This window comes from Manis pentadactyla, chromosome 8, assembly GCF_030020395.1.
Source record: "Manis pentadactyla isolate mManPen7 chromosome 8, mManPen7.hap1, whole genome shotgun sequence".
NCBI lineage: Eukaryota > Metazoa > Chordata > Mammalia > Pholidota > Manidae > Manis > Manis pentadactyla.
Window position 1 is genome coordinate 93,161,475 of NC_080026.1, and position 18,970 is coordinate 93,180,444.

General features: G+C 42.9%; 1 protein-coding gene across 1 annotated transcript in view; it reads left to right on the forward strand.

Annotated features, from left to right (window-relative positions):
• The first annotated feature begins 1,019 nt into the window (after window positions 1-1,019).
• Window positions 1,020-18,970, forward strand: part of PALD1 (phosphatase domain containing paladin 1) — a 98,468-nt gene continuing 80,517 nt past the window's right edge. Inside the window, exon 1 of the mRNA XM_057505943.1 lies at window positions 1,020-1,197. The gene's annotated coding sequence lies outside the window, so the exon portion shown is untranslated. The remainder of the gene's footprint in view (window positions 1,198-18,970) is intronic.

Sequence of the window (18,970 nt, forward strand, 5' to 3'; positions counted from 1 at the left end):
GGGTTGCCTGACTGTCTTGCAGGGAAGAAGGCAGGGTGAGGGGCACCAGGCCAGGTTTTTAAGGAAGCTTCCTTTTTCCAGGACCAAGTGTGGAGCCCCCTTCCATTTCCCCAAGAGGAGCCCTGCCCAGGGCTTCTTGTGGACCTGCTGTAGTGAACAGAGCACAACAGGGCTTGGCATCAGAAGAGCCATCCTCGGATGAGGGACAGAGCCACTCTGATCCTCAGTACTTTGGGAAGTAGGGGTATCTATTGCTCAGGTTGGCCCAGAATGGCAAACGTGATAATTTTGAGAAAGCTCTTTGTAACTCCAAAGGCACTTTACAGACCTCGGCTCCAAGCTTAGCATATAGTAGGTACTCAGGACTTGAACTTCTTGTTTCTTCTGCCTCAGACCAACTCTTACAGTGGAAGCGGCTGCCCTGTAGGAAGAGGGTTGGCCTGGCCAATTATATAAGCATTTATTAAGCTCTCAGTATATGCTGTGCCCTGGGCTGGAACACAGAGATGAACAGTGCACATTTCCTTGCCCTCCAGGAGCTCATTGCCTCGTGGTGGAGGGAGGGGACAGAGAGGCAAGCCAATGGGTCATGCCAGGTGTGGCAGCTTTGAGGTGTGCTGCTCCGAGCTCCCTTCCAGAGAACGTGCTGCAGGATGCAGTTAGCTGACTGCCCCTAGCTGCCCCACCTTCAGGGACCCTGCATTCACACCCAGGCCACTGTCTCCCTGGGCTGCCCCTGGGCTCCCAGTGGCTGGGCCCTGCAGGAGCACTAGTGCTGGGCCATGTTTGCCAGACACAGGACTCCTCTAATGGGCAGTCTTTGCTCTGGTCTCCCCCTAGGCCTGACTGAGATGCTCTTGGGGCCATGGTGAGTCTAGGTTCTTCCTCCCAGGGCTCCTTCTTGCCCCCATCCTGCTACAGGAATCAGGGCTGCAGCGTGGTCTGAAGCTTCTTCCCACTTACTCCTGCCACTTGCCTCTTGTCTTTCTCAGGAATTTCCCCGGTAAATCTTTTGCATTGCTGACATTACCTCGCTGTCTGCTTTCCAGAGGATAGGAACCAGCACACAGTGCAAAGTGGAACATGCCCTGAGCAGAGCCTTGCTGACCACGCTTTGGGGGCAGGCCAGAGGGGACATCAGGTACCTTGCTTGGTTGCTGGAGCATGGGGGCAGCCAAGGGTTGTGAGCAGAGAAAGGTGAGCTTTGAAGTCAGGCTGCCTGGTGTGCATCCCAGCTCTGCCCCTTCCCAGCTGTGTACCCTGGGGCAGGTTTGTTCTTCTCCCTCAGCCTCAGTTTCCTCATCTGCTAGAGGAGAATAAGATGCCTCCTGCCTCGGGGGGGGAGGTGCTTAGTGAGCTGATGAACCGCGGCACAGAGGAAGGACTCAGTGTCTTTCCTGGCTGGAAGGAGGGAAGACTGTGCAGGGGACAGGGCAAGATCTCGTCTTAGAATCCACTGCCTCTAGCCCCAGAAAGCAAGCTGGTTTCGGGAGCAATGTGTGCTCCTCTGAGCCTTGGCCAGCAAGCTCTTAAGAGGAATTGGCATTAGCTGTTGCCCTGCCAGTGGGAAGTGGGAACATTGCACCCCATGTTGCTGAGTGAGGGCAGGCCTAACTTTGGTACAGGGACAAGCGTCTAAGAGTCAGATTGGCCCATTGCAGCAGGAAGAGGCCTCAGAGTCACTTGGCACAATGGTTCCCAAACAGCAGACACTCGACTGCTACCTTAGAACCAGCTGGAGGCTTTCCCAGGCTCCAGGCAAGGAGGCTCTGGGTTAGGAGGACTGGGGTGGAGCCTGGGTCTGTGGTCTAACCCCACCAACTGGCAATTCAAATGCACACACAGCTGTCAGTCCTGGCCCAAGGTTTACCCCGACTGCCAGGATAGTGAATGCCTGTGTCAGATGGCCTGGGGGTGTCTGGAGGGACCGGGACCGTCCAAGCTGCAGAGCGTCACTGGCTTCCAGTTTATGTGAATATGCATGGTGTGCCGTTTTACTTCTGATTTTGTCTTGGAGGGAACCGGGCTCTAATAATTTGGGCTATTTCCCTATGGCTTTGAGTTGCCCTTGCCCAAAGCTGGGTGCCTCCAAGACAGCAAAGGGAGAGTGGGATGGTGTCTGCCTCTTCTGAGAAGCCTAGCTCTAGGCCATTAGGATGAAGAAAGAGAATGGGTCTGGGTAGTGAGTTCCTCATCTCTGGGAACAGCCAAGAGGCAGGGACTACCAGCGTTTGTGCATTTCATACAGGAAATCCCTCCAGATCTGGCAGGGTGTACTAACTGGCTTCTCACTTTGTTTCTTTAAATTGCATTTATTGTGTCCATCATATTCTGATTCAGGTAGGGGTGAAATGGTGTGATGTCTGAGGTTGCTTTAAATTATGCCAATAAGGAAACCAAACGTGAAAAAAAGATAATGGTAGATGAAACAAGCATGGCAGAATTTTGATAATCGTGCTATGGGGACGATGGGTATTTAGAATCTATTATACTATTCTCTACTTTTGTGCATAGATTAAATGTTCAAGATAAAAAATAAAAAATGATTTAACTATTAGAATACGTCATAGATGCACAGAGTAAAAAAATCCAACTGAACAAAAGGATAGTGAGGGGAAGGCAAGACCGCTTCTCTCCCCAGGCCCCTTCCCCCACCAGGGCCAAGTGCTCTTCCCAGCGTCTTTTGCAGCCTTCCAGAGACTGTGTGTATGCAAGTCGATGAGTTGAACTTTTAAACAATTATTTAAAAATAGGTAACACATCCACATGGAACAAAAATTCAAATGCACAGAAGGTATACAGCAAAAAGTTTCTCTCTGTCATGCAATTTCCTTTCCTGGCTCCCTCCCTTTCTCCTTTCCTCCCTCCCTCCCTCCCTCCTTCCTTCTTTCCTTGATTGCAGTTGAGTAAATAATTGTCCTTAATCCATAGCATGTTATCATCATCCATGTACATGAGGCCTTTCTCTTGTGTTGTTCTCAGTTGTACTATTTTCCCTTCATCTCATCCCTTTTTCTTATAGACACCCATGATATATGAGGATCGAGCACCCAGGCCTCATTTGATAAATGTTTTTACAGAACACAGAACATACATATCCTAGTTCAAAAAAAACTGTGTTATTTTCCTGTATAAGCATTGTTATTTTATGTCATTGGTATTATATGGCTAGTCTAGCTCCATTTATTACTTTAACCCAAGATACTGTGTTTTTAAGTTCTCTCCATGTTCGTGTGTGTGCACCTGGATTGTTGGGTGTAAGTGCTGGACGGGATTCCACGGTTAGAATCCTGAGATTCATCCATTCTCCCAGAGACAGATGCTGAAGCTGGCTTCAGCACCCCACAGTCATGCACAACACTGCCTTGACCTTCCTTGTCCATGTCCACTTCTGGAGCTCCTTAGAGCCCCAGCTTTAGAGGCCATTTTCCATCAGCCCTCTCTTTTCTCTACAGCTTCTTTACCCTTACAGCTTTTCTCATGGTTTGAAATAGCTAAATAGTATTTCTAATTTCTGGATGTTCCATAGTTTATCCAGCCAATCATCTCTCTCTGTTCAGACCTCCTGGTTGTTTCCAGCCCTTCACCTTTGTAAACTATGAAAAACATTGTACATTTGTCAATTTGTGCATGGGCAAGCACATCTCTAGACTAAATTCCTAGAAATGAAACTGCTAAAGCAGAGAGTCTGTGTATTTGTGATTTCAATATATACTGTCAAAAAGTGTGACAGTGTCCTTTGCCACCCCTCACTGAAGCTATACGCCAGCACTGAGGTTCTTTGAGGTGCAGAGAGGGTGGATGACCTGGCTGGGATAAGGGGATCGGAGAGGTGACGCCCAGGCTAGAACTCAGGAGGCTGAACCCAGGCCAGTGATCTTCCCAAGGCACTTAGCTGGTTCCTGTGTGTCCCAAGCTTCATGGAGTCTGGGACCTTCCCTGTAAGCCTGGGGGCCTCAGCCCCTCCTGGAATGTTTCTGGGAAGCAAGCGTTCTCCTCTGCCCACTGTTCTGGTGAAGGGAGAGCCCGGGAGCTGTGTTCACAGGCCCCGGGACCTTGCCACAAGGAGGCCCTGGGAAGGCACCGCGTCAGACCTCATAGCTCCCTGACACCTGCCCCGCCCCCACCTCCCTGGCAGCATCTTCATAAATGGCTCTGTCAGAGTGAGAAATCCTTGGGAGCTTGGGTGGTGTTGCTTGGAGACAACTGGGCAACAGATCTGGGTTATTTAAAGGAGAGAGAGGGTGGGTGGGGTGGGTGACAGTCTGTTTATTCAGGGATGGGTGATCTCCCTGCTGCAGAGTTCAACTTCTCTCAACACCTCCGCTTCCCACCCTGGCCTTATTATTCCCAGTGGCTGGAACCTGGGATTCTTCAGTGAGACTCAGCAGAAGGCCACTTGGAGCTCCTTTCTGATAGCAGAGGGGGCAGGGGTTCCCTGCATGTTCGAGGGAGGCACTGTACAAGGGCTGGCCTGTATAAGGGCTGGCCAGGGGAGGGCTACGGAGAAGGGCAGGGGAGGGGGAGGATGCTTCAGAGGGCCTCTCCTATTGATGGCAGTAGCCACAACTGCTGTTCTGTATTGAGCTTTTTCTCAGACAATTATTTGTTAAGGGCTTTAAATTTCTTAGTTCATTTAATCTCATAATCTTCGAGGCAGGTATGACTATCCCCATTTTCTAGATGTGGAAACAGAGGCTCAGAGAGACTGAGACTTACCTGAGGTCACAAAGATAATAAGTGGCAGAAACTGAATTAAAAGTCAGGTCTGTCTAATGCAAAGCTAGAATGACTCACTGTACATGGCTAGAGTTGGCAGGGTCCTTGCAGGGCATCCACTTTCACCCTGAGCTGACATGGAAGCTTGTGCTGGGTGCCCCCTCCCATGCTCCCCTAGCAGCCTCTTCTCCAGGTGCCGCTGCAGGAACTCAGAGCTTTGAGGTGATTAGTTTGCTTGTGTCCCTCTTCCCCAGGGCTGTGAACACCTAGGGCAGAGAGGGGTCCTGCTCATCTCATGGCCCAAGCCCAGGGTTAGGCACAAAGTATGTACTTGGAGGACTTTGTCTCATGGAGCTTGGATGCTTGAGCAATTCTCCTTGAGACAGGGGTCTTTACTCTTCCCTGGTCATTCTGCAGGGACCAAAAGACAGTGTCATTGCCCCTGAGCCTTTTCTGCTCCTGCTGGACAGATCTGGACCCTTCAGCATTTCCCTGGGCTAGACTTCAGGTGTCTACACTCCTGTTGTCTGCACCCATGTTCCTGGGCCGGCATGGTCTTATCAGTTGGGCATCCACTGAGGCTTGGAGTAGGGGGCGAAGGCTGCTGGATGTGGGGCATGGGGTTTTGTCCCTGTGTGGTCTGGGATATCCCAGTGGAAGGAAGTTAACTCTTCAATGCCCTAGCTTTTAGGGAAAGGACAGCTCAAACTGGGATGGGGTAGGAGTAAGGAGATGGGGCAGAATGGGGAAGGACAAGTCAGGAGAGCTGTGCAGAGGGACGAGTCAATGCATGTGTGGGTCCTGGGCCTGTGCTGCAGTCAGCATTGTCCCCTCACCCTCCTCTGAACCCCAGTGCAATCTTACATCTGTGGATCTGTGGAACTTATCACGGCCTGCCTTCAACCAGAGTTGGCCTCCTAATCACGATGAAAGTAAAGCCACTCTGTCCCAGGATGGTGCTGTATACTTTGAATTCATCACCCCATTTAAACCCCACAACCAGCTCTCAGATAAGTGTCATCATTGCCCTTTTATAGATGAGTTACCTGAGACTTAGAGACAGCCATCATTTCTAGAGTAACCCCAACAATACCCTTCTCTATACCTTTCTCTTGAATTGTTTTCTTCATAGCATGGATCATGCAGAAATTATCTTGCTTCTGTTTTTGTTTACTTGTTTATTGTACCCCCTGCCCACACCCTATTAAAATGTCAGCTGCATGAAGGCGGACCTTGTCTGCCTCATTCACAGCTCAGGACCTAGAACAGGGCTTGGAATACAAAAGGGCTCTGTAAATGTTTGTTGACCAACTGATAGACTGACTGACTGAAATATTTGCTGCATGGATGAGCTAGGATTCCTTCTCTCTTGTCTCTCTTCTGATGGAGTACTCTCTCTGTAGAATAGAGGAATGCTCTGGAGACAGAATCATCCTCCTCCCACATGTGCTGGGCACTCTTCAGTCGGGTACTGAATGGTGTTGGGAGAGAGAGGGGAGGTCCTGGTGCCGTTGGGGAACTCATCATACTAACAGCATTTTTAAACTGCAGATCACAGGTGAAATTATGCACTGCAATCAGCAAAAACAAAAATAAATAGGATAGGATAAATTAGGAAGTATCAGAATGCATAACACACAGGAAGATTAAGTATTTTTTGTGAAACACACATACTCATGTCTCTCATAGCTGGCAGTCCCAATGTAAAATGTATTTCGTTTATTTCTATTTTTTTATTTTTTATTAAGGTATTATTGATATACACTCTTATGAAGGTTTCACATGAAAAAACAATGTGGTTACATTTACCCATATTATCAAGAACCCACCCATACCCCAATGCAGTCACTGTCCATCAGTGTAGTAAGACGCCACAGATTCACTATTTGCCTTCTCTGTGCTACACTGTTTTTCGCATGATCCCCCACACCATGTGTACTAAACATTATACCCCTCCATCCCCTTCTCCCTTCCTCCCCACCCACCCTCCCACACCCCTCCCCTTTGGTAACCACTAGTCCCTTCTTGGAGTCTCTGAGTCTGCTGTTATTTTTTCCTTCAGTTTTGCTTCGTTGTGTTATACTCCACAAATGAGGGAAATCATTTGGCACTTGTCTTTCTCCACCTGGCTTATTTCACTGAGCATAATACCCTCCAGCTCCATCCATGTCGTTGCAAATGGTAGGATTTGTTTCTTTCTTATGGCTGAATAGTATTCAGGTGGTATATATACCACCTCTTTATCCATTCATCTACTGATGGACACTTAGGTTGCTTCTATATTTTGGCTATTGTAAAAAGTGCTGCAATAAACATAGGGGTGCACATGTCTTTTTGAATCTGAGAAGTTGTATTCTTTGGGTAAATTCCAAGGAGTGGAATTCCCGGGTCAAATGGTATTTCTATTTTTAGTTTTTTGAGGAACCTCTGTATTGCTTTCCACAATGGCTGAACTAGCTTACATTCCCACCAGCAGTGTAGGAGGGTTCCCCTTTCTCCGCATCCTCGCCAGCACTTGTTCTTAGTCTTTTCGATGTTGGCCATCCTTACTGGTGTGAGGTGATATCTCATTGTGGTTTTAATTTCATTTCCCTGATAATTAGTGATGTGGAGCATCTTTTTCTGTGTCTGTGGCCATCTGAATTTCTTCTTTGGAGAACTGTCTCTTCATATCCTCTGTCCATTTTTTGATCAGGTTATTTGCTTTTTTGTTGTCGAGGCATGTGAGTTCTTTATTTATTTTGGATGTTAACCCCTTGTCAGATATGTCATTTACAAATATATTCTCCCATACTGTAGGATGCCTTTTGTTCTGTTGATGGTGTCCTTTGCTGTACAGAAACTTTTTAGTTTGATGTAGTCCCATGAGTTCATTTTTGCTTTTGTTTCCCTTGCTCAAGGACATGCGTTCAGGAAGAAGTTGCTCATGCTTATATTCAGGAGATTTTTGCCTATGTTGTCTTCTAAGGGCTTATGGTTTCATGACTTACATTCAGGTATTTGATCCATTTTGAGTTTACTTTTGTGTATGGGATTAAACAATAATCCAGTTTCATTCTCTTGCATGTAGTTGTCCAGTTTTGCCAACACCAGCTGTTGAAGAGGCTGTCATTTCCTCATTGTATGTCCATGGCTCCTTTATCAAATTTAATTTACCATATATGGTTGGGTTTATATCAGGGTTCTCTAGTCTGTTTCATTGGTCTATGGGTCTGTTCTTGTGCCAGTAGCAAATTGTCTTGATTACTGTGGCATTGTAGTAGAGCTTGAAGTTGGGGAGCATAATCCCCCCAGCTTTATTCTTCCTTCTCAGGATTGCTTTGGCTATTCGGGGTCTTTGGTGGTTCCATATGAATTTTAGAATGATTTTCTCTAGTTTGTTGAAGAATACTGTTGGTATTTTGATAGGATTGCATTGAATCTGTAGATTGCTTTAGGCAGGATGGCCATTTTGACAATATTAATTCTTCCTATCCATGAGCATGGGATGTGTTTCCATTTATTGTTATCTTCTTTAATTTCTCTCATGAGTGTCTTGTAGTTTTCAGGGTATAGGTCTTTCACTTCCGGTATAGGTCTTTCACTTCCTTGGTTAGGTTTATTCCTAGGTATTTTATTCTTTTTGATGCAACTGTGAATGGAATTGTTTTTCTGATGTCTCTCTCTGATAGTTCATTGTTAGTGTATAGAAATGCCACAGATATCTGTGTATTAATTGTGTATCCTGCAACTTTGCTGAATTCAGATATTAGCTCTAGTAGTTTTGGAGTGGATTCTTTAGGGTTTTTTATGTACAATATCATGTCATCTGCAAACAGGGACAGTTTAACTTCTTCCTTGCCAATCTGGATGCCTTTTATTTCTTTGTGTTGTCTGATTGCCATGGCTAGGACCTCCAGGACTATGTTGAATAGAAGTGTGGAAGAGTGGGCATCCTTGTCTTGTTCCCGATCTTAAAGGAAAAGCTTTCAGCTTTTAGTTTAATGTTAAGTATAATGTTAAGTATAATGTTGGCTGTGGGTTTGTCATATATGGCCTTTGTTATGTTGAGGTACTTGCCATCTATACCCATTTTGTTGAGAGTTTTTATCATGAATGGATGTTGAATTTTGTTGAATGCTTTTTCAGCATCTATGGAGATGATCATGTGGTTTTTGTCCTTTTTGTTGATGCGGTGGGTGATGTTGATGGATTTTTGAATGTTGTACCATCTTTCCATCCCTGGAATAAATCCTACTTGATCATGATGGATGATCCTCTTTATGTATTTTTGAACTTGGTTTGCTAATATTTTGTTGAGTATTTTTGCATCTATGTTCATCAGGGATATTGGTCTGTAATTTTCTTTTTTGTGTGTGTTGTCTTTGCCTGGTTTTGGTATTAGAGTGATGCTGGCCTCGTAGAATGAGTTTAGAAGTATTCCCTCTTCTTCTATCTTTGGAAAACTTTAAGGAGGATGGGTATTAGGTCTTCACTAAATGTTTGATAAAATTCAGCAGTGAAGCCATCTGGTCCAGGAATTTTGTTCTTAGGTAGGTTTTTGATTACCAGTTCAATTTCGTTGCTGGTAATTGGTCTGTTCAGATTTTCTGTTTCTTCCTTGGTCAGCCTTGAAAGGTTGTATTTTTCTAGAAAGTTGTCCATTTCTTCTAGGTTATCCAGTTTGTTAGCATACAATTTTTTACAGTATTCTCTAATAATTCTTTGTATTTCTGGGGTGTCTGTAGTGATTTTCTTTTCTTATTTCTGATTCTGTTTATATGTGTAGCCTCTCTTGTTTTCTTGATAAGTCTGGCTAGGGGTTTATCTATTTTGTTTATTTTCTCGAAGAACCAGCTCTTGCATTCATTGATTCTTTTGGTTGTTTTATTCTTCCCCATTTTATTTATTTATGCTCTATTCTTTATTATGTCCCTGCTTCTACTGACTTTGGGCCTCTTTTGTTGTTCTTTTTCTAGTTTTGTTAAATGTGAGTTTACAGTACTCATATGGGATTGTTCTTCTTTCCTGAGGTAGGCCTGTATTGCAATATACTTTCCTCTCAGCGCGGCCTTTGCTGTGTCCCACAGATTTTGCAGTGTTGAATTATTGTTGTCATTTGTCTCCATATATTGCTTGATCTCTGTTTGTATTTGGTCATTGATCCATTGGTTATTTAGGAGCATGTTGTGAAGCCTCCATGTGTTTGTGGGCTTTTTCATTTTCTTTGTGTAATTTATTTCTAGTTTCATACCTTTGTGGTCTGAAAACTGGTTGGTACAATTTCAATCTTTTTGAATAAACTGAGGCTCTTTTTGTGGCCTAGTATATGATATATTCTTGAAAATGTTCCATGTGTACTTGAGAAGAATGAGTATTCTTCTGCTTTAGGGTGTAGAGTTTTGTAGATGTCTGTTAGGTCCATCTGTTCTAATGTGTTGTTCAGTGCCTCTGTCTCCTTACTTATTTTCTGTCTGGTTGATCTGTTCTTCAAAGTGAGTGCAGTGTTGAAGTCTCCTAGAATGAATGCATTGCATTCTTTCCCCCCTTTTAATTATGTTAGTATTTGTTTCACATATGTAGTTGTTTCTGTGTTGGGCACATAGATATTTATAACAGTTATGTCTTCTAGTTAGATTGACCCTTTTATCATTATGTAATGTCCTTCTTTGTCTCTTGTGACTTTCTTTGTTTTGAAGTCTATTTTGTCCGATACAAGTACTGCAACTCCTGCTTTTTTCTCCCTATTAGTTGCATGAAATATATTTTTCCATCCCTTCACTTTTAGTCTGTGTATGTCTTTGGGTTAAAGTGAGTCTCTTGTAGGCAGGATATAGATGGGTCTTGTTTTTTCATCCATTCAGTGACTCTATGTCTTTTGATTGGTGCATTCAGTCCATTTACATTTAGGGTGATTATTGACAGGTATGTACTTATTGCCATTGTGGGCCTTAGATTCGTGTTTACTAAAGTTTCAAGGTTAAATTCCTTACTATCTAAGAGGCTAACTTAATTCACTTAATATGCTATTAGAAACACAATCTACAGATTCTTTTTTTTTTTTTTTTTTTTTTTTTGTGAGGGCATCTCTCATATTTATTGATCAAATGGTTGTTAACGACAATAAAATTCTGTATAGGGGAGTCAATGCTCAATGCACAATCATTAATCCACCCCAAGCCTAATTTTCGTCAGTCTCCAATCTTCTGAGGCATAACAAACAAGTTCTTACATGTAGAACAAATTCTTACATAATGAATAAGTTACATAGTGAACAGTACAAGGGCAGTCATCACAGAAACTTTCGGTTTTGCTCATGCATTATGAACTCTAAACAGTCAGTTCAAATATGAATACTCATTTGGTTTTTATACTTGATTTATATGTGGATACCACATTTCTCTCTTTATTATTATTATTTTTAATAAAATGCTGAAGTGGTAGGTAGATACAAGATAAAGGTAGAAAACATAGTTTAGTGTTGTAAGAGAGCAAATGTAGATGATCAGGTGTGTGCCTGTAGACTATGTGTTAATCCAAGCTAGACAAGGGCAATAAAACATCCACGTATGCAGAAGATTTCTCTCAGAAAAGGGGGGGTGAGGTTCTAAGCCTCACCTCTGTTGATCCCCAATTTCTCACCTGATGGCCCCCCTGCAACTGTGCCTGTCTTAGGTTGTTCCTCCCTTGAGGAATCTTACCTGTCTCTGGCTAACCAGTCATCTTCCGGGGCCATACAGGGAAATGTGAAGTTGGTAAGTGAGAGGGAAGCCTTATTGTTTGAAAAGGTTAGCTTTTTACTTCTTTGCATATTTATGCCCTGTGGCTTCTATGCCCAGCATTTGTCTTGAGGTATCTTTACCACTTGGAAGAACTATGATACTCGGTAAATTTGATATGAGGCACGAATTCTATTTAAGGGTTGTAATTAGGAAGGAAGAAGAAAAGCTATAGAAGTAGCAGGCAGAAGAAAACATGGGAAGATTGATTATTTCTTTGACATATCTTCTTGTAGAGTACTTCAGCATGTATAGGTTTTAAGCTACTACTTAAATTGTGCACACACATTAACATAATAGGAGTATATTTACATAACCAAAGCATATCTGTAATTACCAGCCATCTCCAGTGAAACCAAGAAAACCAGTTAGGCACCTTAGGCATTTGTGAAAACTTATCTATGATATGGTGGATATTGTCCAAATGAACTTGAACAGTCTGAGAGAAATCAGACAAATTAAAACAACCCATTCCTGGGGACTGTTCACATGCCATATGTTCTTTTAACAATAAATAGTTTGTAGTTGTAAGACTTTGGAGCGCTACAATTTGCACTTCTCCAAATTCTTGGTTGAGTTCCAACAGTATAGATCCAGTCCAATTTTGTTGTTTTACTGTATGCACAGGCCAGCTTAGATATCTCCTTCCTCATTCCCATGGCAAGTCCAGGAACTGGTGGGATGAGTGCATCTACAGCTGTAGCAGTGCGTGGATCTTTGTTGGGGTTTTTTGATGATCATCTTCTGGCATGAGTCTTCCCGAGAGTGCAGATGTTGGAAGTTCTTTTTCATATCGTATCTTAGTTCATTTTCGGGGTAGCCCAATTAGGCTTTGATCCTCTGTATAAACACAAACAGACCCTTTGCCTACACTTTTATATGCCCTTTATACCCTTGTGTAGAACTCGTTGGAGGTTACCACACAGGAACTGCCCTTCTTTTTCTTTTTTTTTTTTTGCTTTGTTTTTGGTATCACTAATCTACACTTACATGACAAATATTATGTTTACTAGGCTCTCCCCTATACCAGGTCTCCCCTATAAACCCCTTTACAGTCACTGTCCATCAGCATAGCAAAATGTTGTAGAATCACTACTTGCCTTCTCTGTGTTGTATAGCCCTCCCTTTTCTCCTACCCCCCCATGCATGTTAATCTTAATACCCCCCTACTTCTCCCCCCCTTATCCCTCCCTACTCACCCATCCTCCCCAGTCCCTTTCCCTTTGGTACCTGTTAGTCCATTCTTGAGTTCTGTGATTCTGCTGCTGTTTTGTTCCTTCAGTTTTTCCTTTGTTCTTATATTCCACAGATAAGTGAAATCATTTGGTATTTCTCTTTCTCTGCTTGGCTTGTTTCACTGAACATAATACCCTCCAGCTCCATCCATGTTGCTGCAAATGATTGGATTTGCCCTTTTCTTATGGCTGAGTAGTATTCCATTGTGTATATGTACCACATCTTCTTTATCCATTCATCTATTGATGGACATTTAGGTTGCTTCCAATTCTTGGCTATTGTAAATAGTGCTGCAATAAACATAGGGGTGCATCTGTCTTTCTCAAACTTGATTGCTGCGTTCTTAGGGTAAATTCCTAGGAGTGGAATTCCTGGGTCAAATGGTAAGTCTGTTTTGAGCATTTTGATGTACCTCCATACTGCTTTCCACAATGGTTGAACTAACTTACATTCCCACCAGCAGTGTAGGAGGGTTCCCCTTTCTCCACAGCCTCGCCAACATTTGTTGTTGTTTGTCTTTTGGATGGCAGCCATCCTTACTGGTGTGAGGTGATACCTCATTGTAGTTTTAATTTGCATTTCTCTGATAATTAGCGATGTGGAGCATCTTTTCATGTGTCTGTTGGCCATCTGTATTTCTTTTTTGGAGAACTGTCTGTTCAGTTCCTCTGCCCATTTTTTAATTGGGTTATTTGTTTTTTGTTTGTTGAGGCGTGTGAGCTCCTTATATATTCTGGACGTCAAGCCTTTATGGGATGTGTCATTTTCAAATATATTCTCCCATACTGTAGGGATCCTTCTTGTTCTATTGATGGTGTCTTTTGCTGTACAGAAGCTTTTCAGCTTAATATAGTCCCACTTACTCATTTTTGCTGTTGTTTTCCTTGCTCGGGGAGATATGTTCAAGAAGAGGTCACTCATGTTTATGTCTAAGAGGTTTTCGCCTATGTTTTCTTCCAAGAGTTTAATGGTTTCATGGCTTACATTCAGGTCTTTGATCCATTTTGAGTTTACTTTTGTATATGGGGTTAAACAATGGTCCAGTTTCATTCTCCTACATGTAGCTGTCCAGTTTTGCCAGCACCACCTGTTGAAGAGACTGTCATTTCGCCATTGTATGTCCATGGCTCCTTTATCAAATATTAATTGACCATATATGTCTGGGTTAATGTCTGGATTCTCTAGTCTGTTCCATTGGTCTGTGGCTCTGCTCTTGTGCCAGTACCAAATTGTCTTGATTACTATGGCTTTATAGTAGAGCTTGAAGTTGGGGAGTGAGATCCCCCCTACTTTATTCTTCTTTCTCAGGATTGCTTTGGCTATTCGGGGTCTTTGGTGTTTCCATATGAATTTTTTAATTATTTGTTCCAGCTCATTGAAGAATGTTGCTGGTAGTTTCATAGGGATTGCATCAAATCTGTATATTGCTTTGGGCAGGATGGCCATTTTGACGATATTAATTCTTCGTAGCCACGAGCATGGGATGAGTTTCCATCTGTTAGTGTCCCCTTTAATTTCTCTTAAGAGTGACTTGTAGTTTTCAGAGTATAAGTCTTTCACTTCTTTGGTTAGGTTTATTCCTAGGTATTTTATTTTTTTGGATGCAATTGTGAATGGAGTTGTTTTCCTGATTTCTCTTTCTGTTGGTTCATTGTTAGTATATAGGAAAGCCACAGATTTCTGTGTGTTGATTTTGTATCCTGCAACTTTGCTGTATTCTGATATCAGTTCTAGTAGTTTTGGGGTGGAGTCTTTAGGGTTTTTTATGTACAGTATCATGTCATCTGCAAATAGTGACAGTTTAACTTCTTCTTTACCAATCTGGATTCCTTGTATTTCTTTATTTTGTCTGATTGCCGTGGCTAGGACCTCCAGTACTATGTTAAATAACAGTGGAGAGAGTGGGCATCCCTGTCTAGTTCCCGATCTCAGAGGAAATGCTTTCAGCTTCTCGCTGTTCAATATAATGTTGGCTGTGGGTTTATCATAGATGGCCTTTATTATGTTGAGGTACTTGCCCTCTATTCCCATTTTGCTGAGAGTTTTTAACATGAATGGATGTTGAACTTTGTCAAATGCTTTTTCAGCATCTATGGAGATGATCATGTGGTTTTTGTCTTTCTTTTTGTTGATGTGGTGGATGATGTTGATGGACTTTCGAATGTTGTACCATCCTTGCATCCCTGGGATGAATCCCACTTGGTCATGGTGTATGATCCTTTTGATGTATTTTTGAATTCGGTTTGCTAATATTTTGTTGAGTATTTTTGCATCTACGTTCATCAGGGATATTGGTCTGTAGTTTTCTTTTTTGGTGGGGTCTTTGCCTGGTTTTGGTATTAGGGTGATGTTAGCTTCATAGAATGAGTTTGGGAGTATCCCCTCCTCCTCTATTTTTTGGAAAACTTTAAGGAGAATGGGTATTATGTCTTCCCTGTATGTCTGATAAAATTCCGAGGTAAATCCATCTGGCCCGGGGATTTTGTTCTTTGGTAGTTTTTTGATTACCGCTTCAATTTCGTTGCTGGTAATTGGTCTGTTTAGATTTTCTGTTTCTTCCTGGGTCAATCTTGGAAGGTTATATTTTTCTAGGAAGTTGTCCATTTCTCCTAGGTTTCCCAGCTTGTTAGCATATAGGTTTTCATAGTATTCTCCAATAATTCTTTGCATTTCCGTGGGGTCCGTCGTGATTTTTCCTTTCTCGTTTCTGATACTGTTGATTTGTGTTGACTCTCTTTTCTTCTTAATAAGTCCGGCTAGAGGCTTATCTATTTTGTTTATTTTCTCGAAGAACCAGCTCTTGGTTTCATTGATTTTTGCTATTGTTTTATTCTTCTCAATTTTATTTATTTCTTCTCTGATCTTTATTATGTCCCTCCTTCTGCTGACCTTAGGCCTCATCTGTTCTTCTTTTTCCAATTTTGATAATTGTGACATTAGACCATTCATTTGGGATTGCTCTTCCTTTTTTAAACATGCTTGGATTGCTATATACTTTCCTCTTAAGACTGCTTTTGCTGTGTCCCACAGAAGTTGGGGCTTAGTGTTGTTGTTGTCATTTGTTTCCATATATTGCTGGATCTCCATTTTGATTTGGTCATTGATCCATTGATTATTTAGGAGCGTGTTGTTAAGCCTCCATGTGTTTGTGAGCCTCTTTGCTTTCTTTGTATAGTTTATTTCTAGTTTTATGCCTTTGTGGTCTGAAAAGTTGGTTGGTAGGATTTCAATCTTTTGGAATTTTCTGAGGCTCTTTTTGTGGCCTAGTATGTGGTCTATTCTGGAGAATGTTCCATGTGCACTTGAGAAGAATGTATATCCCGCTGCTTTTGGATGTAGAGTTCTATAGATGTCTATTAGGTCCATCTGCTCTACTGCATTGTTCAGTGCTTCTGTGTCCTTACTTATTTTCTGCCCGGTGGATCTATCCTTTGGGGTGAGTGGTGTGTTGAAGTCTCCTAGAATGAATGCATTGCAGTCTATATCCCACTTTAGTTCTGTTAGTATTTGTTTCACATATGCTGGTGCTCCTGTGTTGGGTGCATATATATTTAGAATGGTTATATCCTCTTGTTTGACTGAGCCCTTTATCATTATGTAGTGTCCTTCTTTATCTCTTGTTACTTTCTTTGTTTTGAAGTCTATTTTGTCTGATATTAGTACTGCATCCCCTGCTTTCTTCTCTCTGTTGTTTGCCTGAAATATGTCCTTCCATCCCTTGACTTTTAGTCTGTGCATGTCTTTGGGTTTGAGGTGAGTTTCTTGTAAGCAGCATATAGATGGGTCTTGTTTTTTTATCCATTCTGTTACTCTGTGTCTTTTGATTGGTGCATTCAACCCATTAACATTTAGGGTGACTATTGAAAGATATGTACTTATTGCCATTGCAGGCTTTAAATTCGTGGTTACCAAAGGTTCAAGGTTAGCCTCTTTAGTATCTTACTGCCTAACTTAGCTCGCTTATTGAGCTGTTATATACACTGTCTGGAGATTCTTTTCTTCTCTCCCTTCTTGTTCCTCCTCCTCGATTCTTCATATGTTGGGTGTTTTGTGCTGTGCTCTTTCTAGGAGTGCTCCCATCTAGAGCAGTCCCTGTAAGATGTTCTGTAGAGGTGGTTTGTCGAAAGCAAATTCCCTCAGCTTTTGTTTGTCTGGGAATTGTTTAATCCCACCGTCATATTTGAATGATAGTCGTGCTGGATACAGTATCCTTGGTTCAAGGCCCTTCTGTTTCATTGTATTAAATATATCATGCCATTCTCTTCTGGCCTGTAGGGTTTCTGTTGAGAAATCTGACGTTAGCCTGATGGGTTTCCCTTTATAGGTGACCTTTTTCTCTCTAGCTGCCTTTAACACTCTTTCCTTGTCCTTGATCTTTGCCATTTTAATTATTATGTGTCTTGGTGTTGCCCTTCTTGGATCCTTTCTGTTGGGGGTTCTGTGTATTTCCGTGGTCTGTTCGATTACTTCCTCCCCCAGTGTGGGGAAGTTTTCAGCAATTATTTCTTCTAAGATACTTTCCATCTCTTTTCATCTCTCTTCTTCTTCTGGGACCCCTATATACGGATATTGTTCCTTTTGGATTGGTCACACAGTTCTCTTAATATTGTTTCATTCCTGGAGATCCTTTTGTCTCTCTCTATGTCAGCTTCTATGCGTTCCTGTTCTCTGATTTCAATTCCATCAATGGCCTCTTGCATTCTATCCATTCTGCTTATAAACCCTTCCAGAGTTTGTTTCATTTCTGCGATCTCCTTTCTGGCATCTGTGATCTCCCTCCGGACTTTATCCCATTTCTCTTGCGTATTTCTCTGCATCTCTGTCAGCATGTTTATGATTCTTATTTTGAATTCTTTTTCAGGAAGACTGGTTAGGTCTGTCTCCTTCTCTGGTGTTGTCTCTGTGATCTTTGTCTGCCTGTAGCTTTGCCTTTTCATGGTGATAGGAATAGTCTGCAGAACTGGGACGAGTGATGGCTGGAAGGACTTCCTTTCTTGTTGGTTTGTGGCCCTCCTCTCCTGGGAGAACAGCGACCTCTAGTGGCTTGTGCTGGGCAGCTGTGCGCAGACAGGGTTTCTGCTTCCTGCCCGGCTGCTATGGAGTTAATCTCCGCTGTTGCTGTGGGCGTGGCCTGGCTCGGGCAGTTACTCCCAAATGGTGGAGTCGCGTTGGAGCAGGAGCTGCTGGGAGACTATTTATCTCCGTAAGGGGCCTCCCTGCTCCCTGCAGCCCAGGGGTTAGGGTGCCCAGAGATCCCGGATTCCCTACCTCTGGGTTAAGTGACCCGCCCTGCCCCTTTAAGACTTCCAAAAAGCACCCGCCAAAACAAAACAACGACCACCAAAAAAAAAAAAAGAAAAAAAAAAATTTTTAATTTAAAAAAAAAAAAAAGTTTTTAATTAAAAAAAAAAAAAGGTGGTTGTTCGTTTTTCTTTATTCTCCGGTGCCAGCTTCAGGCCTCTGCTCACCGGTCTTTCTGCCCTGTTTCCCTAGTATTGGGGTCCCTATCCCTTTAAGACTTCCAAAAAGCGCTCGCCAAAACAAAACAGCAAAAAAGCAAAAAAAAAAATGGTCGCGCGCTTTTCTTATGTCCTCTGGCGCCCAGCCTCCAGTGCCCGCTCTCTGTTCTTGCTGCCCTGTTTTCCTAGTATCGAGCGCCCTGCACTCTGGCCCGGATGGCGGGGGCTTGGTGTTCGGCAGTCCTGGGCCCCGTCTCCCTCCCGCTCTGCCTGCTCCTCTCCCGCCGGGAGCTGGGGGGAGGGGCGCTCGGCTCCCGCGGGGCAGGGGCTTGTATCTTACCCCCTTCGCGAGGCGCTGGGTTCTCTCAGGTGCGGATGTGGTCTGGATATTGTCCTGTGTCCTATGGTCTTTATTCTAGGAAGGGTTGTCTTTGTTATATTTTCATAGATATATGTTGTTTTGGGAGGAGATTTCCGCTGCTCTACTCAAGCTGCCATCTTCCGCCCCTCGCTCCAGATTCTTTTTTTTTTCTGCTCCTTTTTCTTCCTCCTTCATTCTTTATATATTAGGTATCATATTTTGTACTCTTTGTCTATCCCTTGATTGACTTTGGAGATAGTTAATTTAATTCTGCATTTGCTTAGTAGTTAGCTGTTCTACTTTCTTTACTGTGGTTTTATTACCTCTAGTGACAGCTATGAAACCTTAGGAACACTTCCGTCCATAACAGTCTTTCCAAAATACACTGTAGAGACAGTTTGTGGGAGGTAAATTTTCTCAGCTTTTGCTTATCTGAA